The 18,506-nt window shown below is 49.5% G+C and overlaps 1 protein-coding gene across 1 annotated transcript in view; it reads right to left on the reverse strand.

Moving 5' to 3' along the window:
* CACNG2 (calcium voltage-gated channel auxiliary subunit gamma 2) overlaps positions 1–18,506 on the reverse strand; it is a 435,276-nt gene that overhangs the window by 19,392 nt on the left and 397,378 nt on the right. The window lies entirely within an intron of this gene.

Genomic DNA, 18,506 nt, shown 5'->3' on the forward strand with positions numbered 1-18,506 from the left:
CGCAGTGGAACTCTGGAACCTCCTCAACGCAACATCACCAGACGTCGCCTTCCTTACGGAAACCTGGATGAACGCCTCCTCAGCCCCCGACATTGCCATCGCCATCCCGGACGGGTACAAGATCATCAGGAGGGACCGCGTCAACCAGACCGGAGGAAGCATCGCCATCGTCCACAGGAACACCATCCGCATCACGACCGACTCCAACGACACCTTCGCCGCAGCAGAGCATCTACACTTCCAGATTCACACCGACCCAAAGACGACCCTCAGAGGCACCCTCGTCAACAGACCCCCGGGACTACGCACACAATTCAGCGAAGACATCACAGACTTCATCAGCCCGCACGCCCTCCCCTCCGCTGACTACATCCTCCTTGGAGACCTCAACTTCCACCTGGAGAACAACAAGGACCGCAACACCGCCGCCCTGCTGGACAACCTCGCCAACCTCGGACTCAAGCAACTGGTCAACACCCCCACCCACTACGCCGGCCACACGCTTGACCCCGTCTTCTCATCCAGCAAGCACATCACCTTCAGCCACTCCACCGGACTCCACTGGACCGACCACAGCTGCGTCCACTTCAGCTTCAGAAGAACCACGACCCACCACCACCCGCCACAGGTTCCCCACAGAAGCTGGAGTAAGATCACCACCGACCAGCTCACCACCTCCCTCAGCCAGAACCCACCCGCCAGCGCAACGGACCCCAACGAAGCAGCCCGCAACTTCACGCAGTGGCTGACCGCCTGCGCCGACGACCTCGCACCACTGAAGAACCCTCCCAGCAGACCCAGAAGCAAGAAGGCATCCTGGTTCACCGACGAACTCAAGGACTCCAAGAAGACCTGCCGCACCCTCGAGAAAGCCTGGCCCCTCGACCAGACCACCGACAACATGACCGCCCTCAAACACACCACCCGCAAGCACCACCAGCTTATCCGCACCACCAAGAAGAAATCTCTGAAGGAACGACTGGACAACAATGCCCACGACAGCAAGGAACTCTTCAGCATCGTCATGGAGTTCTCCAACCCCAGCACCGGCAACAACGACATCACTCCGTCACAAGACCTCCGCGACTCCCTCGCCTCGTTCTTCCACCGCAATATCACTGACATCCACAACAGCTTCAGCGCACCATCCACGCACCCCACCGTCGAACCAACGCCCCCCACCACCACCCTCCGCACCTGGACCACGGTGACCAACGAGGACACAGCCCGCATGATGAACACCATCCATTCCGGATCACCGACCGACCCCTGCCCACACCACGTCTTCAACAAGGCCGACTCCACCATCGCACCCCAACTCCGGAACATCATCAACACTTCCTTCAACACCGCCACCTTCCCGGAGAGCTGGAAGCCCGCCGAGCTCAGCGCCCTACTGAAGACACCAACAGCGGACCCCACCGACCTCAAAAACTTCCGCCCAATCTCGCTCCTCCCTTTTCCTGCTAAAGTCATCGAGAAGATCGTCAACAGACAGCTTGCCGCCTTCCTCGAGACAAACGGATCCCTCGACCCCTCGCAGTCCGGTTTCAGAGCCAACCACAGCACCGAGACCGCCCTCATCGCAGCCAATGGCGACATCCGAGGCCTGCTCGACAACGGGGAAACAGCGGCACTCATCCTCCTGGACCTCTCTGCAGCGTTCGACACTGTCTGCCACCGCACCCTAGTTCAACGCCTCAGCAACATCGGCATCCAAGAGAAGGCACTGGACTGGATCATCTCGTTCCTCGCCGGAAGAACACAGAGAGTCCGCCTCCCCCCGTTTCGATCCGAGGCCACCGAAGTCATCTGCGGCGTTCCGCAAGGATCCTCACTCAGCCCCACCCTCTTCAACGTCTACATGAGACCTCTCGCAGCCATCGCACGCCAACACAACCTCAACATCATCTCTTACGCCGACGACACCCAGCTGATCCTATCCCTCACCAGAGACCCCGACACCGCCAGAACCTGCCTACACGAAGAGATGAAAGACGTCGTCGAGTGGATGAAGAACAGCCGCCTGAAACTGAACTCAGACAAGACGGAAGTCCTCATCCTGGGACCATCACCCTGCGCCTGGGACGACTCCTGGTGGCCCCCCGCCCTGGGCTCCGCACCCAAGCCAACCGACCACGCACGCAACCTGGGCTTCATCCTGGACTCTTCCCTCTCAATGACCAGACAAGTCAACGCCATCTCCTCATCGGGCTTCAACACCCTGCGTATGCTCCGAAAGATCTTCCGATGGATCCCGACCGAAACCAGGAAGACGGTCACCCAAGCACTCGTCACCAGCCGACTAGACTACGGAAACACCCTCTACGCCGGAACCACAGCCAAGCTACAGAAAAAACTCCAACACATCCAGAACGCCTCCGCCCGATTCATCCTGGACATCCCCCGACGCAGCCACATCTCCGGCCACCTGAAAGACCTGCACTGGCTCCCCGTCAACAAGAGGATCACGTTCCGGCTCCTCACCCACGCACACAAGTCTCTCCACGACCTGGGCCCCAAGTACCTCAACGACCGCCTGACCTTCTACACGCCCACCCGCCAGCTACATTCTACAAGCCTCGCCCTCGCCACCGTACCACGCATCCGAAGAGCCACCGCCGGAGGAAGATCCTTCACCTACCTGGCAGCCAAGACATGGAACTCCCTCCCCATCCACCTTCGGCTGACCCAGGACCATCTCGCCTTCAGGAGACAACTCAAGACCTGGCTGTTCGAGCAGTAGCTAACCCCCTTCCCCCAAGCGCCTTGAGACCCTCCCGGGTGAGTAGTGCGCTATACAAGTGTTATGATTGATTGATTGATTGGACTTGATAAGCATGATTTTATCTTGAAAATATTCATTTAGGGTATTACAAAATTCTTGCGTGGCTTTAGGTTTGGGCTGGGTTTTTGCTGGGTTAGTGAGTTTGTCCACAATGGAAAAAATGTCCTTTGATCTATTAAGAGAGTTTTCAATAATGTTGGAAAAAAATTCCGCTTTGGCTGATAGAACAGCTTTCATATAGGTAGAACGGGCAGCCAAATATTGGGTTTTCACCGAAGGATCATAATTCCTTCTCCACTCACGTTCCTTCTGCCGGACCTTGAGTTTCTCAGCCCGGAGGTCAGGGGAGAACCATTTGTGAGCATCAGAATGACGCAAAGGTTTCTACATTTTTGGGGGGACATGAGTAATACTAGCTTTAACCAGCCATTCAAGAATATTGGCTGCAGATTGATCGGGATCGTCATTATTGACGGGAACTGAATTCTGCAGACTATCAAGAAAAGCAGAAATGTCCAAAGAGCCCCATTTCCTAATCATGCCTTTATTAATTTCAGCTTTAACAAAAGGTTTAGGGATGGAGATATAGAATTGAATCAAAAAGTGATCAGACCATATACAGGGCAGGACCGTAGGGAGTGAAACGCTGAGATTGGAACTCCAAATCTGGTCCAGCGTATGTCCTTTGATATGCGTGGCAACATCAATATGGTGGCTGAAATTGAGTCCTGCGAGTAGATCCCTAAATTCGCTTGCTGCCGAGTCTCCAGACCCATTATCCAACCAGTAATTGAAGTCACCAACCATCAAAATCTTAGTGTAGTCAGTGACCAACATAGCCAACTGATCGCACAGGGAGAGTGGGAAAGCGGGCATACTTTGAGGGGGTCTGTACATTAGTATACAGAGAAAGGTTCCTGCCCCAGAGTCAAACCTGATCACCAAATTGTCGACAGCTGGAAGGTCGAGAGACGTCAATTTGGTAAATGCTAAATGTTTTTTTATGATGGCAGCAACTCCGCCACCCATTTTACCTGAGGCTCGATCTACCTGTAAGATATAATAATTCTCAAGAAGGGCTGCTAGAATATCAGGTGAGGAGTCCGCGTTAAGCCACGTCTCTGAGAGGAAAAAAATGTCAGGTTTTTGATCGGCTAAAAAGAGAAAGATGTCCAATTGATGCTTTACTAACAATCTCGTATTAAGATAACAGATGTGTAGTTGTTGTTGAGTGTCGGCTTTAATAAGGCTAGGAGGAGGAGGCCTATAGGGCGTGGGAGGTGGGGATTGAAAAATACCTAATTGATTGAGATGACTAACCATAGAAGGGCCAAGGGATCTAGAAGTATTGCGAAGATCTAACAGATCTTTCGAAGGGTAGGTCAGAAAGGAAGATAGGGAGGTGGCCCCTGGTCCCGGCCCGTCGCGGACGGGCGCAGACGGGCTTGCCTTTGGCGCGCCCGCTGCGCCGTCGAATGGTAATGTTCATTTTATCGACAGAGAGGAGGGTGGGAGGCAGCCAGCAACTAGAGCGCTCGCCCTGCCTTCCCCTCAAGATGGCGTCCGCCCCTCTCTCGCACCAGCACCTTAATCGGCTGTGCGAGGAGTGGGTACAAGGAAGAGGTAAGGAAGGTTATTTTGTGCAAATAGCAATGCTTGGCTTAAAATTCAAGGTGCCAGCAAGGTACACAAAATTTTAAAACAAGAAATACGATTGTGACACAAAGATACAAATTTAGTAAAAATATAGCGCAATTCAAACACAAAATACTGCCTGGCCTGGTAACCCCCGGCTTTCCGCCTCAAGGGTGAACACAATGTTAATCTGTGCAGCCGCGGTTTTTGGCGCTTGAAATACTCCGGGAGGGCGGGAGGCAGCCAGCAACTAGAGCGCTCGCCCTGCCTTCCCCTCAAGATGGCGTCCGCCCCTCTCTCGCACCAGCACCTTAATCGGCTGTGCGAGGAGTGGGTACAAGGAAGAGGTAAGGAAGGTTATTTTGTGCAAATAGCAATGCTTGGCTTAAAATTCAAGGTGCCAGCAAGGTACACACAATTTTTAAAACAAGAAATACGATCGTGACACAAAGATAAAAATTTAGTAAAAATATAGCGCAATTCAAACACAAAATACTGCCTGGCCTGGTAACCCCCGGCTTTCCGCCTCCAGGGTGAACACAATGTTAATCTGTGCGGCCGCGGTTTTTGGCGCTTGAAATACTCCGGGAGGGCGGGAGGCAGCCAGCAACTAGATCAGATGCTACTAGGCGACCAGGCATGCGAAGCGCTGCTTACATTTTTTGAACCAAGTTATTTCAAACGTACTAGATTTAAAATTATGATTGCCACTTATAAGGGATGGAAATGGCTGCGTAAGATCCTGTCTATTAATCGGAATGATTTTTATACCCCCCTTGACTCTATGGAAATATTTCCGTTGATATTCTGGGATACAAAGATGAAAACATGGCGAAATAAGGGGGTTCGCTGTTTAGGGGATATTTATAAAGACGGAGCATTGGTTTCCTTTATGGAATTATTTGAAATATATACAATATCTAAGAATGATTTTTTCAAATATTTGCAGTTACACGATTTTTTATATAAACATTGTAAATCACAGTCTATTTCATGCAATTAATTTTTTGAAGCTTTGTTAAAAGGGGCAAAGATTGGGGCTTTGTACGAGATATTACTTTCAATGCAACAAGATGATATAATATCTCAAGATATGAAATGGCAGGCTCGACGCGGCAACTCTGGTTCAGTTTTGCAAGAATCGATTGATATGGCGGGCGATGTTATTTTGACTGCAAATTTACGCACCCAACATTACAAAACTGTGTTTAATTTATATCATACGCCAGTTAAAATGATGAAGTGGGGTGATGTTCATGATGGAAAATGTTTTTCGGTGCCAGACTGAGGAAGCAGACATTGTACATATATATATATATATTTTTTTTAAAACAGATTTTATTTGTCGCATGATAGGAACACATCAAGTAATCCTCTGACACCCAGAGGCAATCACTAGAACAAGTTAGCACGGGCTTTGACATGCAGACATTTCCATATGCAATAGGCAGTCGAGTTAAGAAACAGAGAAATGCAGTATTGTACAACCCCCCCGCCCTCCCCCACCTACCCTCAACTCCCCCCCTCCCTCCCACCCGTGCCGCTGCTCACTCCGTCCGTGTCGTGCAAGGCGCATTGCAACGTCCGCCACACCATAGGCCATTCGGCTGTTAGAGCAGTTGTGATACATCCTCCTCTGGAGGCGGGTCCAGGTCCAGGCCCCGATAGTCCGCCCACCGCTTCCATATTATGTAGTGTTTGAGCGGGCACCCCCTTGCTACATACACCGGCTGTTCCAGGCCCATGCAAAAGTCCAGGCCGTTCTGCCAAGCAATGAAAGAAGGGGCACGGGGCGCCTTCCAAGATCTCGCAATGTCCCTTCTGGCCAAGGTCAGCCCCAACAGCAGCAAGTGACGCTTATATCGATTACCCCCCACTCCAGCCAGCACATGAAGGAGAGCCAATTTAGGGTCTTTCTGTAACTCCCAGGCCAGAACCTCATTCAAACATCGAAACACTCTGTCCCAGAACCTCTGGAGAACCCTGCAGTCCCATACCGTGTGCAATAGCGTCCCCACCTCTGTGCTGCATCTAATACAATCGGGAGATGCTATCAATCCCGCCCTCCACAAGCGCTGTCTAGTGTAGTAGGTGCGATGAAGGTACCTGAATTGTATCAGTCGCAAGCGCGTGGAGATGGCCGCTCCCCTGGGTCCCTCCAACGCCTCCACCCAATCCTCCTCGTCTAGCTCCCCGACATCCTGCTCCCACTGGGTCCTGGGATGGGCAAGGTCTGAAGCACTGTGTCGCACAAGGGTTTGGTATATGCGAGATATCTTTTTATCTGGCAGTGCTCCCATAAAGACTTTGGCTTCAATAGGACTAAATTCTGGTATGTCTTCCACTCCCTGGAGATACGGGGCCAGAGCGTGACGGAATTGGAGGTATCTATAGAATTGAGTGTGTGGCATTTCAAACTCCTCCCGCAACATGGCAAAGGACTTGAGCACACCCCCCGATATGACATCACCCAGTGTGGAGATGCCTATCGCATCCCAACCCCGGAAGCCCACCAGGGTCGCTAGTTGAGGTAACCTACCATTTTGCCACAAGGGGGTCTCCAGCGTCAGGACATTCCACCAACCTACCCTGTGCAGTGCCCGTCGCCATATCTGAAAGACCACCTGCGTGACGGATGGCAGGGCTCTCCGAAGAGATGCAGAGTATAACAGCATGTGTAAGGAAGCAGAGCCCATGAGGGCTCGTTCTACCGCATAAGCAGGATCTCCCCTGTCCGCGTACCACCAGTCGTTTGGTACCAGAAGGTGGGATGCCTGGTAGTAGGACAATATGTCCGACGTAGCAAGGCCTCCGGTATAAGTGGAGCGAAAGCAGGTCCGCAGCGCGACCCGCACCGCGCCCCCCTCCCACAGAAAGCCACTCAATGCCGCGTTCAGGTGCCGGAACCAAGATTGTGGAACCAATGCCGGGTGATTCTGTAATCGATATAACAGGCGCGGGAGCGCGACCATCTTAAAAATGGCAGAGCGGCCCTGAATGGAGAGCGGCATCCTGGCCCATGCTTTAAAATCTTCTCGTGTGCGTTCCCAGACAGGGGCAATATTACGCTCCATGGCCACGGATGCATCCTCCGTGAGGTACACCCCCAGATATTGCACTCCATCTACAGCCACTGGAATCCCGGCGGCCCACTCACCAATGGGTTGCGGGCCCCCCAGAGTCCAGAGGGTGGACTTCCCGGGGTTCATGTAAAGCCCCGATGTTTCTCCAAAAATTTGGAAGATCCGCAGAATGCGAGGCCCCGATCGATCCAAGTCGGTGAGAAAAAATAGCACATCATCGGCGTATAGGGCTATGCTCTCTGCCACACCAGTCGACCACTGAAAACCCCTCAATTGGGCATCGATCCGCACCCATGCCGCGAGGGGTTCCATTGCGAGTGCAAAAAGGTACGGGGGGAGGGGGCACCCCTGCCTAGTTCCCCGCTGAACACTAAAAGAACAGGAGATTCCTCCGCCCACACGTACCGCTGCCGTTAGATCCGTGTACAGGAGCCGTATATATATCAGGAAGCGGGGGCCCAAGTTCAGACGGCCCAAAAGGGCGAACAAATACGTCCAGCTCAAAGAGTCGAACGCCCTATCCATGTCCGCCAGCAGTAGCGCAGCTCGTTCCTCTAGACCCCGCCATGCTGAAATCGCAACTTGAGCTCGCCTAATTTTATGCCGAGTGGCTCGCTGGGGCATAAAGCCGGCCTGGTCAGGGTGGACCAGGTCCGTGATATGGGGCTTGAGTCTGTTGGCGAGGGCCTTCGCCAGTATCTTGGCCTCGGTATTAAGCAGCGAAATAGGCCGGTAGGACTCATGTCTCTCCGGAGGCCGCCCTGGCTTCAAAAAGACTACCACCTCCGCATGTCTCCAGTCTGGAGGCAGCGTACCCCTCTCGCGTGCCTCTTCGATAACTGGTCGAAAGTGTGGTGTCAACTGTGTCGCATATTGCCGAAAGAATTCGCTCGGAAACCCGTTCGGACCCGGTGCCTTGCCCGGGTTCAGTTCGCCCAGGGCCGTGGCCAGCTCGTCGTCCGTCAGCGGCCGGTCCAGTATATCGCGAACCTCATCCGGAACGGCCCTCGGCGGAAGATCATCTATGAACCGTTGTACCATGTCGGCATCCAGGCACTCCCGGGGCGCATACAAATTCTCATAGTAGGAGGCAAAGCTACCTGCTATCGCACTGGGTTCCAACAGCGACTCCCCGTCCGGGGCAACAATCTGGGGTAGTGGCTGTGCGTGCATAACGCCCTGGCCCAGGCGATGAAGCATTTTACAGGACTTGTCGCCACATTGGTATATGCGGCTTCGCGTGGCTAGCCAAGCCTGGCGGGCCTCGTCCAGCAGTATTGAAGTATATTGCTGTTGCGCCAACACTAGCTGGCGTCTTTCTCGTTCGCCGTCCGCCCCCGACTCCTACGCTCAAGATCCACCAGTTCCGCCTCCCGCCGCACCAGGTCTCTACGCTTCTCCCTTTGAGCCGCTGAGCACCATGAAATATCTATGCCCCGCATAGTGGGCTTCATGGCCTCCCACAGTACTGCCGGGGATGCCACCGAACCCACATTAGTGGACAGGAAGTGCGCGAGTTCGCATGTAATGTGGGCGCGATAGGAGGGCTGCATTAACTGCCAAGGCGACAGGCGCCACCTAAATGGCTGCCTGGAGTGCCCCGTGTCGATCAAAACAGAGATCGGAGAGTGGTCCGACAGCGCCCGGGGCAAGATCTCCGCTGACATGATCGTATTGGCCATTGCCCGCGGAAGGAAGATGTAGTCCAGGCGCGAGAACGAGTCTCGCGCAGAGGAAAAATAAGTGAATTCCCTGCTTGCCCCTCATTTGTATCTCCAGGAGTCAATCCAATCCAATCCCATGACCATAGCCTTCAGTCGAGACACCTGCCCCTCCCTCCCAGTCGCCTCGCCTGTAGCGCTCCGCCATCTATCACTCGATACGTCCATGACGTCATTCCAGTCCCCCCCCACAAAAGATAAAGCTGTAGGCATATCCACCCATAGGGACATCAGCTTCTCCACTAGGGCCCATTGCAGTGGGGGCGGCGCATATACACTACCTATGATTACCACCACACCTCCAATCTCACCCTGCACAAACACATACCTGCCCTGCGCATCCAGCCACGTACGTCTATGAGTAAAGGGGACTCTACGATGGATCAGAATGGCCACCCCTCGCGACCCCCTAGTGAAGCCTGAATGGAAGGCCTGCGTGAAGCCATTGCGCTGAAGGCATAAGGCCCTAGTACCCAACAGGTGGGTTTCCTGAAGTAGTAGTATGTCAGTTCCCCTTCTCTTAGCCCAGGCAAAAACAGCCCCTCTCTTCACTTTGTCCAACATTCCTCGTACATTCCAGCTCAGTATGCGTGTCCCGCAGGGACCTAGTCGTGAACCCCCAGTATCAGATGACATTTGTGTAAAGGCATATAGCGTAGGCCTGGTGCGTCACCGGCAACAACAACAGCACTCATCACGGATTGGAAGCAGCACAATAGGCACAGACCCTTCCCTTGAACCAGAACAACCCCTAATCCCAACAATCCCCCCTCCACCCCCCTCACCCCGCACCTCCCAAACATGGAAGCACCTGTTGTGGTCGGGTGTGCTCCCGGCCCCAACTGGGAGCCTGGGGGCACCACCTCCAATGGATCCCCTTAGCACAACCCATGCCAAACTAGGCTGTGACCCCCTCCCAACCCAGAGCAAGCGTGGCTCCCAGCCAAGCTAAAGCACCCTGGTCAACGATAACAGTCAAATCGATGGGCAATTGTTCCGCTGCCCCCACAGTCAGGGCACATCGTCGGTAGCCTCCTGCGACTTCTCGTTCTTGCGTGTTTTGGACCGCGATTGTGAACTGCGAGTCGATCGGGATCTGCCTCGGCGCCTACGCTGGTCTTCAGGACCCCTACCCGAGGGGCCCCGGGTCGAGGAGTCAGATTCTCCCCCTCTTGCCGAGTTGACCCGCACCCTGACAGTCTCGTCCGTCCACTGAAAGACGGCTTCCGGGGTGTCAAAGAAGCAAGTTCGGGACTGGAAGACAACCCGCAATCGAGCCGGGTATAGCAATGCATAGGGTAGTTTCAGGCCCCGAAGGCGGGCCTTTGCCGCGGTGAAGGATTGTCTCTGCTGCTGCACCAACTTCGTATAATCTGGAAAGATAAGGATATGAGAGGTCTCAAACATAAGTCGGCCTTTCAACCTCGCCTGTTTCAGGATAGCGTCCCTATCAGCATAGTTCAGCAGTTTGGCGATCATGGGGCGAGGGCGTTCTCCCACTGGAGGTTTCTGGGTCAAGGCCCGATGGGCCCTCTCTACCACAAAGCAGCGTGAGAGAGTGTCGGCCGGCATCCACCCCTCCAGCCATTGTGTTAGGAAACGTTCAGCATTACCCTGTTCACAGTGCTCAGGAAATCCCAGGAAGCGAAGGTTAATGCGCCTGGCACAGCCCTCCGCCTCCTCCGCTCTCGCCACCAACCCTTTCTGCATCCTCTCAAGGGCAACAACCCTCTTCTTTATGGCAGTCATGTCGTCTTCTATGGCTGAAATGCGCTTTTCCGCGCCCGTTATGCGTTCCACGGCGTTGCGCAGGTCCTGCCGAAGGAGCATAACATCGGAGCCCACTGCCCCAATCTTGGCATCTAGGACGTCCCTGGACTGCGTGATCGCGGCTAAGAGTGCGGCATTGTCCGGCACTGGAGAGGGCGCCCCCTTCGCGCCAGCGGCTTCAGTAAACTTGTCGATGGGGCCCTGTTTTCCCTGGCTCCCACTTCCACCCCGTGTCATGGTGGCGTGACGTGGGGCCTGTCGCCTGCCGCTTTCGGTTGAGGCTGCTCAGACGGTGCCACCCGCCTCCGGGTACCTCGCGATAAAATGGCGACTCACGGGAATAGTTCACTCTCTGCGCGTCGTGAAGAACAGCCTCGTCCCCAAGCCAGCCCCTTAGGAGCTCCAATCAGCGATATGTGGACCCCGGGTCACACAAGACCCTCCGCGGCGGCCTGCAGGCTCCGGTAGCGCCTTCCTCCTAGGTGGGTCTGGGCCTCACGGCGGACCGTCGTTCAGGAATACGGGCGGAGGAGAGCCCGGGGCCCGACCCGACCCCCGACAGGGCAATGTGGCACTGCGATCTCCCCGCACACCTTCCCCCGGGCACCACTCTGACCTGGCTCTGCAGCAATCCCTCGCCGGGCCCAAGACAGTCACCCGTCAGAGCAGCGCAGCTCTCTCCACGTCAATGGCGGCTCTCCTCGCAGCGAAAATGGCGGCCGCGCTCCCTGGTTCTCCTCACTGCAGGGATCCGCCAAGCCCACTCCGCCGCAACCGCCCGCAGCGTCGTCCGGCGGGGATCGCCACCCCAGGGGCCCGGAGCCGTCGATCGTCAGTAGTACCGGCACTCCAGCAGCACTCGGCCCAGGCACCACAGCAACTCTCTGCGCGGCCCCTCCTGCCCGGCGGGACACTCCAAAAATCGAGGGCCCGGCGTCACAGGCCGCATCGACCAGCCCGCCTCGCGGTTCTTCTCCGGGGCGCCTCACCACTACAGGATACAACGCAGGAGGCCCCGGCTGCGGATTTCAAGTGTCCCGGGATTCAGGAGGAGGACAAAGCGTAGGGAGCCTCGTTAAACGACCAGGGCTAGGATATTTAAGCAAGGATGATGATCGGCTGGTCGGAGCTCCGGCTCTACACGACCGCCATGTTCGCTGGCTAAGCCACGCCCCCTTGTACATATATTTTTTAACTGTAACGTGCTTAGACAATTTCTTTTTAAGTCTTGAACAATTTCTGCTCGAAACAACTAAGGTGCACTTTTCGATAACCAAAGAGTTGTTGTTATTCGGGGTGTGTAAGGACAGGGTAGCTACACAGACTTGTTATCCTTAGCGATATTTTATTTTCCTGGCAATGGCTGTAGCTCGATTATGCATTGCCACGATGTGGTTGCAACCAGAGGCGCCATCCTATGAAATGTGGTGAGCTAAGTTTTATAATGCGTTCTATCTTGAATTTAATTTGTATTGCATTAAATCATTGAAGAAAAAACAACTTGGGCTGAAGATTTGGCAACCGATGTTGCAACATATGGAGATATCGTTGTGAAACTAAGTTAATTTGCTGTTTACTCCTGTGCTCTTTTTTTTGTTCATTTGTTATATGTTATGAACTGAACAATAAAATATTTAAAAACTTGAAAAGTAGTTTATGCAAAATGTCCATTCTTTTTTAACACAGCAATTTTGCCTATGCAAATCTAAGAATCACTTAAGAATAGTTTAGACCAGCGCTTTCTAACCTTTTAACTTCTGTGGACTCCACACCGAAACATTACTGGAATCCAGGGGCCACCACTAGTCAATATTAGAAGCTGGGGACTACAGGCCTACTCAATTTCTAGAATTTGAACGCCACAACAATACACCAAAATTCTGACAGAACTATACAAAATACACAAATATTTAAATATTTTATTTAATTCACAATCAAATATAGACACACAGATTTTTTAAATTTTAATGGGAAGGTTGGAGCTTTTATAAATTAATGTTTTACTTAATTCTTAAAGATGAAGAGATATGCTAAACTTTAGCATATCACTTTGTCTTTTTTGCACCTAATCCATGCTCTTTTTGTCGGTGCTTTAATTGCGGCCACCCATCATTTATAATATTCTGTTCCCTGTCTTGCACTGCTCCAACGCATAATGCTAAGAATACAAACTTAATTTTAAGCCTCCTTCACGTTAACAGTACATTTTGCTTTTTCATTATTATGTACTTTATTAATCTTAATGTTATTTAATTTTCTAAACAGTTTCAGAACCCGGGTGGGCAGCACTGACCCGGGGGTCCGCGGACCACAGGTTAAGCACCACTGGCTTGGATGGTTCAAAGATACTTGTGAAGTAAATTCTTCTTGTGTTGTATTTGCTCTTTTTAGTTTTTGTGTGAAGTTATTTTACTTAATACAAAGAGGAATTAGGATTTTTACTATCCTTGGCCTCCCCAGAAATTGGTTATGCAATAGTTAGTTACATAATTGCTGCTATGAAACTCACGACATCTTATGCAATGTAAAATCTTTTCTGCTCAAATTGTGATACCATCCTCACTGTGATTTTAGATTAAGAAAAAATTAAAGACCGTATTTGTTGTTCTCTTTTATTACTGATTATGAGCTTTGCTTTTATCTTGTGTGCTTTTATGACCAGCATTTGGTCGAATAAAGATTTTTGACTGAATGTTTGAAGGGGGAAACTCATAGATTTCGTAAGTTTTGTTTTTTTACTTGTCTTGACAAAATATTACCTGCCATGCCAGTAAAAATACTCATATGGCAACTCTAGCTGAAGTCAGCCAGTTTATTGAAAATTAACCTTAACAAAACTTAAATTCTCATTACAAATCACAGAGACTATTTGATCTGAGCGATGACATGTACACCATCTGTGTCTTCTGTAAAGAACATGGCGACACTGACTCCATGCTGACCCCGACTCCATGCTGACCCCAGAGAAACAGGCACGCTCATTATGTTTTCATCTTAACACGCCTCTGTATTCTTTATAATCGTTTCTCTTCCCAGACAATGGTGAAAGTTTTCTTCTCCTAGTGCCTTACTTTTGACCGTGTAATATAGCTCGTCCATCCTAAAAACAATTGATTGCCCAAATCCAACAAGTCCATTATTTGTCTGTCAGTAATCTCCAAGGACTCTAGAACTGTAGCACTTGCCCACAGTCCTGCAGTCTTTCCAGTAGTCAATGGTGGCAAGCCAGTTACCACTAGACACATTATACACAATGGCCATCCATGCTGCCAATTGCTCTTTCAGCTCTAATCCAGCTTTCCCTTTTGTCCTGAACGGTTTTTTCTTTCTTTGCAAAAGATGTCTTTCCACTATTCTTCCAACCACAAACGTTTATGCCAGAATACGTGCCTTTTCTGCACCTTCTAACACTTTCTAGAATTTCCTCCTATTTGCATTAGGTAAAAAAGAAAAACAGATTCATTTCAGAAGGTCTTTATAAATTAAGCTTTTCAAACAGCTGTAACATTTGCCACAGCCCAAGTTGTCGCTAAAGTGCAAACTTGCCACTTCCAGGGAGCACACTGCGCTATGCAAGTAAACCTCACATAATGCCATACCGTGTGTCCGCAGCGGTTTGGTGCAGTTTTGACATGCAGACATGGCTAGAAATGATTGTGATATGAGACTAATTTTTCAATACCACTAAACTGTTGGACATTGTTAGATTTCCTTTCACAGCAGCCTGAGGCTGAAGTACAGGGACTTTCATGCATTGAACCCCAACAATTTCTGGTATGAGCAAATACCATTGCATTGGTGGCCACAATAGGATTATGAAAAAAACACCACAGCAAATGTGGCCACAAAGCACGTTCTGCAACTTCAATAATGGTCTACATAGAAGCCATTGGTTGCGCAAATCCATTGTTAATGGGTACTTCTGCTCAGCAGGGCACACCCCAGTGCCCACTGATAATTTACCACCATAATCACCAATCTGAACTGCTCATTGATAATTACTCATTCCAGTGTGCACTAACTGCCTGCCCCAATGCCCAGTCCAGTCCCACTTAAAATTTCTAAAAGATAAATACCCACTGCAGTGCTCAGAGGTAGATTGCTTGTTTCAATTTCTGCTTATAATCAGTTACAACAAGCCGGGCCTTGGAATCTAGAAGAATAAATCACACTGTTTGATCCAGATGACTTGGAAAGCCATGCATTAAGGCCGGTGGTTGAAAGTTCAGTAACCAAGCACTGCTTTCAAGCATGCGATCATTCTCAGTATGTTACCGGAGATAATTCTTTCAATAACCTATTTTGAATCCAATGGCTTCTAAGGCGCTTGACTTACTAAGGTTGAACTTTCTGAAAATAACTTCTGAATGCAACCTATTTAATGTAGATGTAAAATTCCTGTAGTGCAGAATTCCAAAACCATCTCTGCTACACCTTGTCTTGGAATTTCCTTTGTCCACCGCCTCTCTGGTTAGAGCTGGCTCTAATCTATGTGCTTGTTGGCGATTTCAAGGGAGGCCCAATGTTGGTCAGCGGCTTGGTGTTCATCCTACTCTGTCTAGCTGAATCTGACTCAATAACCTGTACACATGCTACTTCATCATTCTCAGCAATTTCTTTGGACGAAACTTTTGACAACTTCACTTCTAAAATCATTCTCACTGTTATTGATGTTGGAAATGGGGTGCCGTCTACATCAAGATTGTGGCTCACTTCAATCTCATAAAACATTAAAATGTTCAACTCCCTAGGGTTTTGCAAATAAATCTGTAGAGGAATTTATTTTAACCTTATTTGTGAAATTTCATCAAATCTATTTTCAAGTGTAGTCTATAAAGTTATCTATTGTTCACTCATTAGTTTCCCACACTTACTGTAAATTCACACTTTGGTAAATTGTATTCACATTTTTTCCAATATCTCCAAAAAGAGGTTCATTTGCTGTGTTTAATGTTTCCAAAAATAAGTATTGTTTTTATTCAAATAAAACTGTGATACTACCTTGTATAATGAGGAAGTGATGTGTTCCCGCATTAAGACAAGGCTGAAGAAACCACACAGCTTTCGCATGTATTTTTTTTAGACCCAAATCACCAGAGAAAATAATGAACAACATTTCTTTTTGGGGATGTTGCTAAAAACATGAACTAAAAAAGGCTTAAATGCGAAAATAACTCTTAAAGAAGTTTTGATTGCACATTGAAGAGCACTGGAGTGAGTGATGGTCCAGTGGAATCCCGTGTGGCAGCTGGGTTGTGTGCAAATGTGGCAAACAAACTTTATAAGTAGGTTTCAGTCTGAGTACCAGAATACCAACCATCTGAGAATCATTCCAGACACCCATGCCCACTTTTCAGTTAATGCAGAATCTATTGATCGCCACGTTCTAGTTATGGAATGGGCCAGATAGGATTAGGTCTCCAGATTTCATACCCAAAGTCATGATTGGCTCCATCCTATATCATCCAGGCTCTGATCAAATTGTTTGCCTCTAATTCTTCTTCACACTAGAAGTGGCCATTCATGGTCCAAAAGATCTGGATCAATTCCCAATTTCCAGGACTATCACTTTTGAAAGATTTCCGAATTAGATTCAAAGTGTATAAATAGGTGAATGTCCTGAAAGTTATCATAGAGCCAGCACTGGGGATCGAAATTTAACTTCCATTGTTTGCACTAAAGACAACCCTAAAATATGCCAACGAAAGATTACTTCTCGAAGGCCACCCTGAAAGCCATTCATGTGATGCTGGTCTGGCAGAATGTGATCGCCCAACCCACCTGCTTCACCCACAAGCGGCATAGAAACAGGCTGCCAAATAAAGACAATACAACCTCCAATGGTTACCCACTAACCAGACGCCTGTACTCCAAAAGCAGGGCATGGGTGGAAGTTGATGGTAGAACCAGGAGAGCTGAGTGCTAGACCAGTCTTCTCAACTTGTACAAAGCAAGAGATCCTTGTCAAATCTCTTTATCTGTGTGCACTTAAGTTCTTCAAGAAGTCTCAGCCATACTTAGAAGCAACTGGACACTAGTATTGATTAGGTGGTAAAGCACAACATTTACAGTTTCTATACATGCATTCTGCCAACGATGCATCGTATCTGCACTGGCTGATCTACAAGCACTCTGAAACATCTGTCAGCCTCGCATAGCAACACAGAAAGGAAAAAAAGAATAAAGGAATGTAATTCAATCTCCCCAAAGTCAGATGTTTTTCTTTTTCTGTGTTGCCAAGTTGGCATCACGGCAGGTCTGCGGCTGGGTCCTTTTCAGAAGCAGTGAACACAGTATTCTGTCTCATGGGCATATCCAATATCCCCACAGTGCGCGTCTGCCAAGACCGCATGATGCACCATCAACTTTCAGTGACGTTGAGTCACCTTCTTGGGTCTTGCAACTTTGTCCTTGTTACGTTGTGTCAGACACAGATTTAGGAAGTGATGATTAATCAGTCTTCTATTCTGTGCCAGTGGCAGAACATTACGTTTCTCAATATACGCGCAACCAAATTGATATCCCGAGAATGCAAGCAAAATCGGACTTTCAATCCCCAAATAACTTGGGCAAAGCACCTGATGTTGACTCAAATATTTCGAAGTGAAACAGGGCCACCTCCAGTGCTTTGTCTCTCAAAAACATCACTTCTAAAGGACTTAAACTTGAGTGGTCTGGCACCAACAACTTGGAATATGTCTCATATCACAGATTAGCTAATCGAGCATTAAGGAAAGTACTTTTCTCTGTAAGTGGTTAAACCTCTTCATTTGTAAGCTTTAGTGGATGACCGTCCATTCTTTGTAGTCTACATCGGGGTCCATTTACTGCTAACGCTTAACATTATCAGTTTATGTAAGTGCACAGAGGAATCAAATTCCCCCCTTGTCACTTTTTTCTCAGAGAAAACAGCTTTACACCCATTGAGCCTCTCAGTGCAAAGCATGTCTTCCATCTCTTAAATTACATGGCGGTCCCCAGGGGAATCTTTTTCATCCCACTATTATCCTTCCTGTAGACAGTACTCGCAATGGAAAAAGAGCATCCAAACATGGGGAGACTTGAACCTGTCACCATGGGAAAATGGATTCTCAAGCTCTGTTCCTGTAGCACTTGAAATGTGTCCTCTGCATTGGGCCATAGCTTTACCATAATTGTACAGGGCACAGGTGCACAGACAGCCTCTAGGCATTCCAGTGGAACCCAGTCACAAAGCAGACATTTCAATAAACGTATTGCACATTCAACACACAGCCTCAAAGCATGGGTTTGTGCCAATAATCTACATAAACCTATTATAAAACATAACCCTAACATGCTAGTTTATGTGTAAATAAGGAAAAGTCCCCAGAACATGCTCAAGGGTCTGAATTTAAAAAAAAACAACATTCTTAATATGCCACTTTGTACCACACCTACACCTCTCTTACTGATTACTGTCTTGCCAGAAATTATAGAAATAAAGAAATGTAGTAGCTGCACTTAGGACCAATGTCAACATGTTTCGGT

The sequence above is a fragment of the Lissotriton helveticus genome, chromosome 1_1 (genome assembly GCF_964261635.1).
Source record: "Lissotriton helveticus chromosome 1_1, aLisHel1.1, whole genome shotgun sequence".
Taxonomy (NCBI): Eukaryota; Metazoa; Chordata; class Amphibia; order Caudata; family Salamandridae; genus Lissotriton; species Lissotriton helveticus.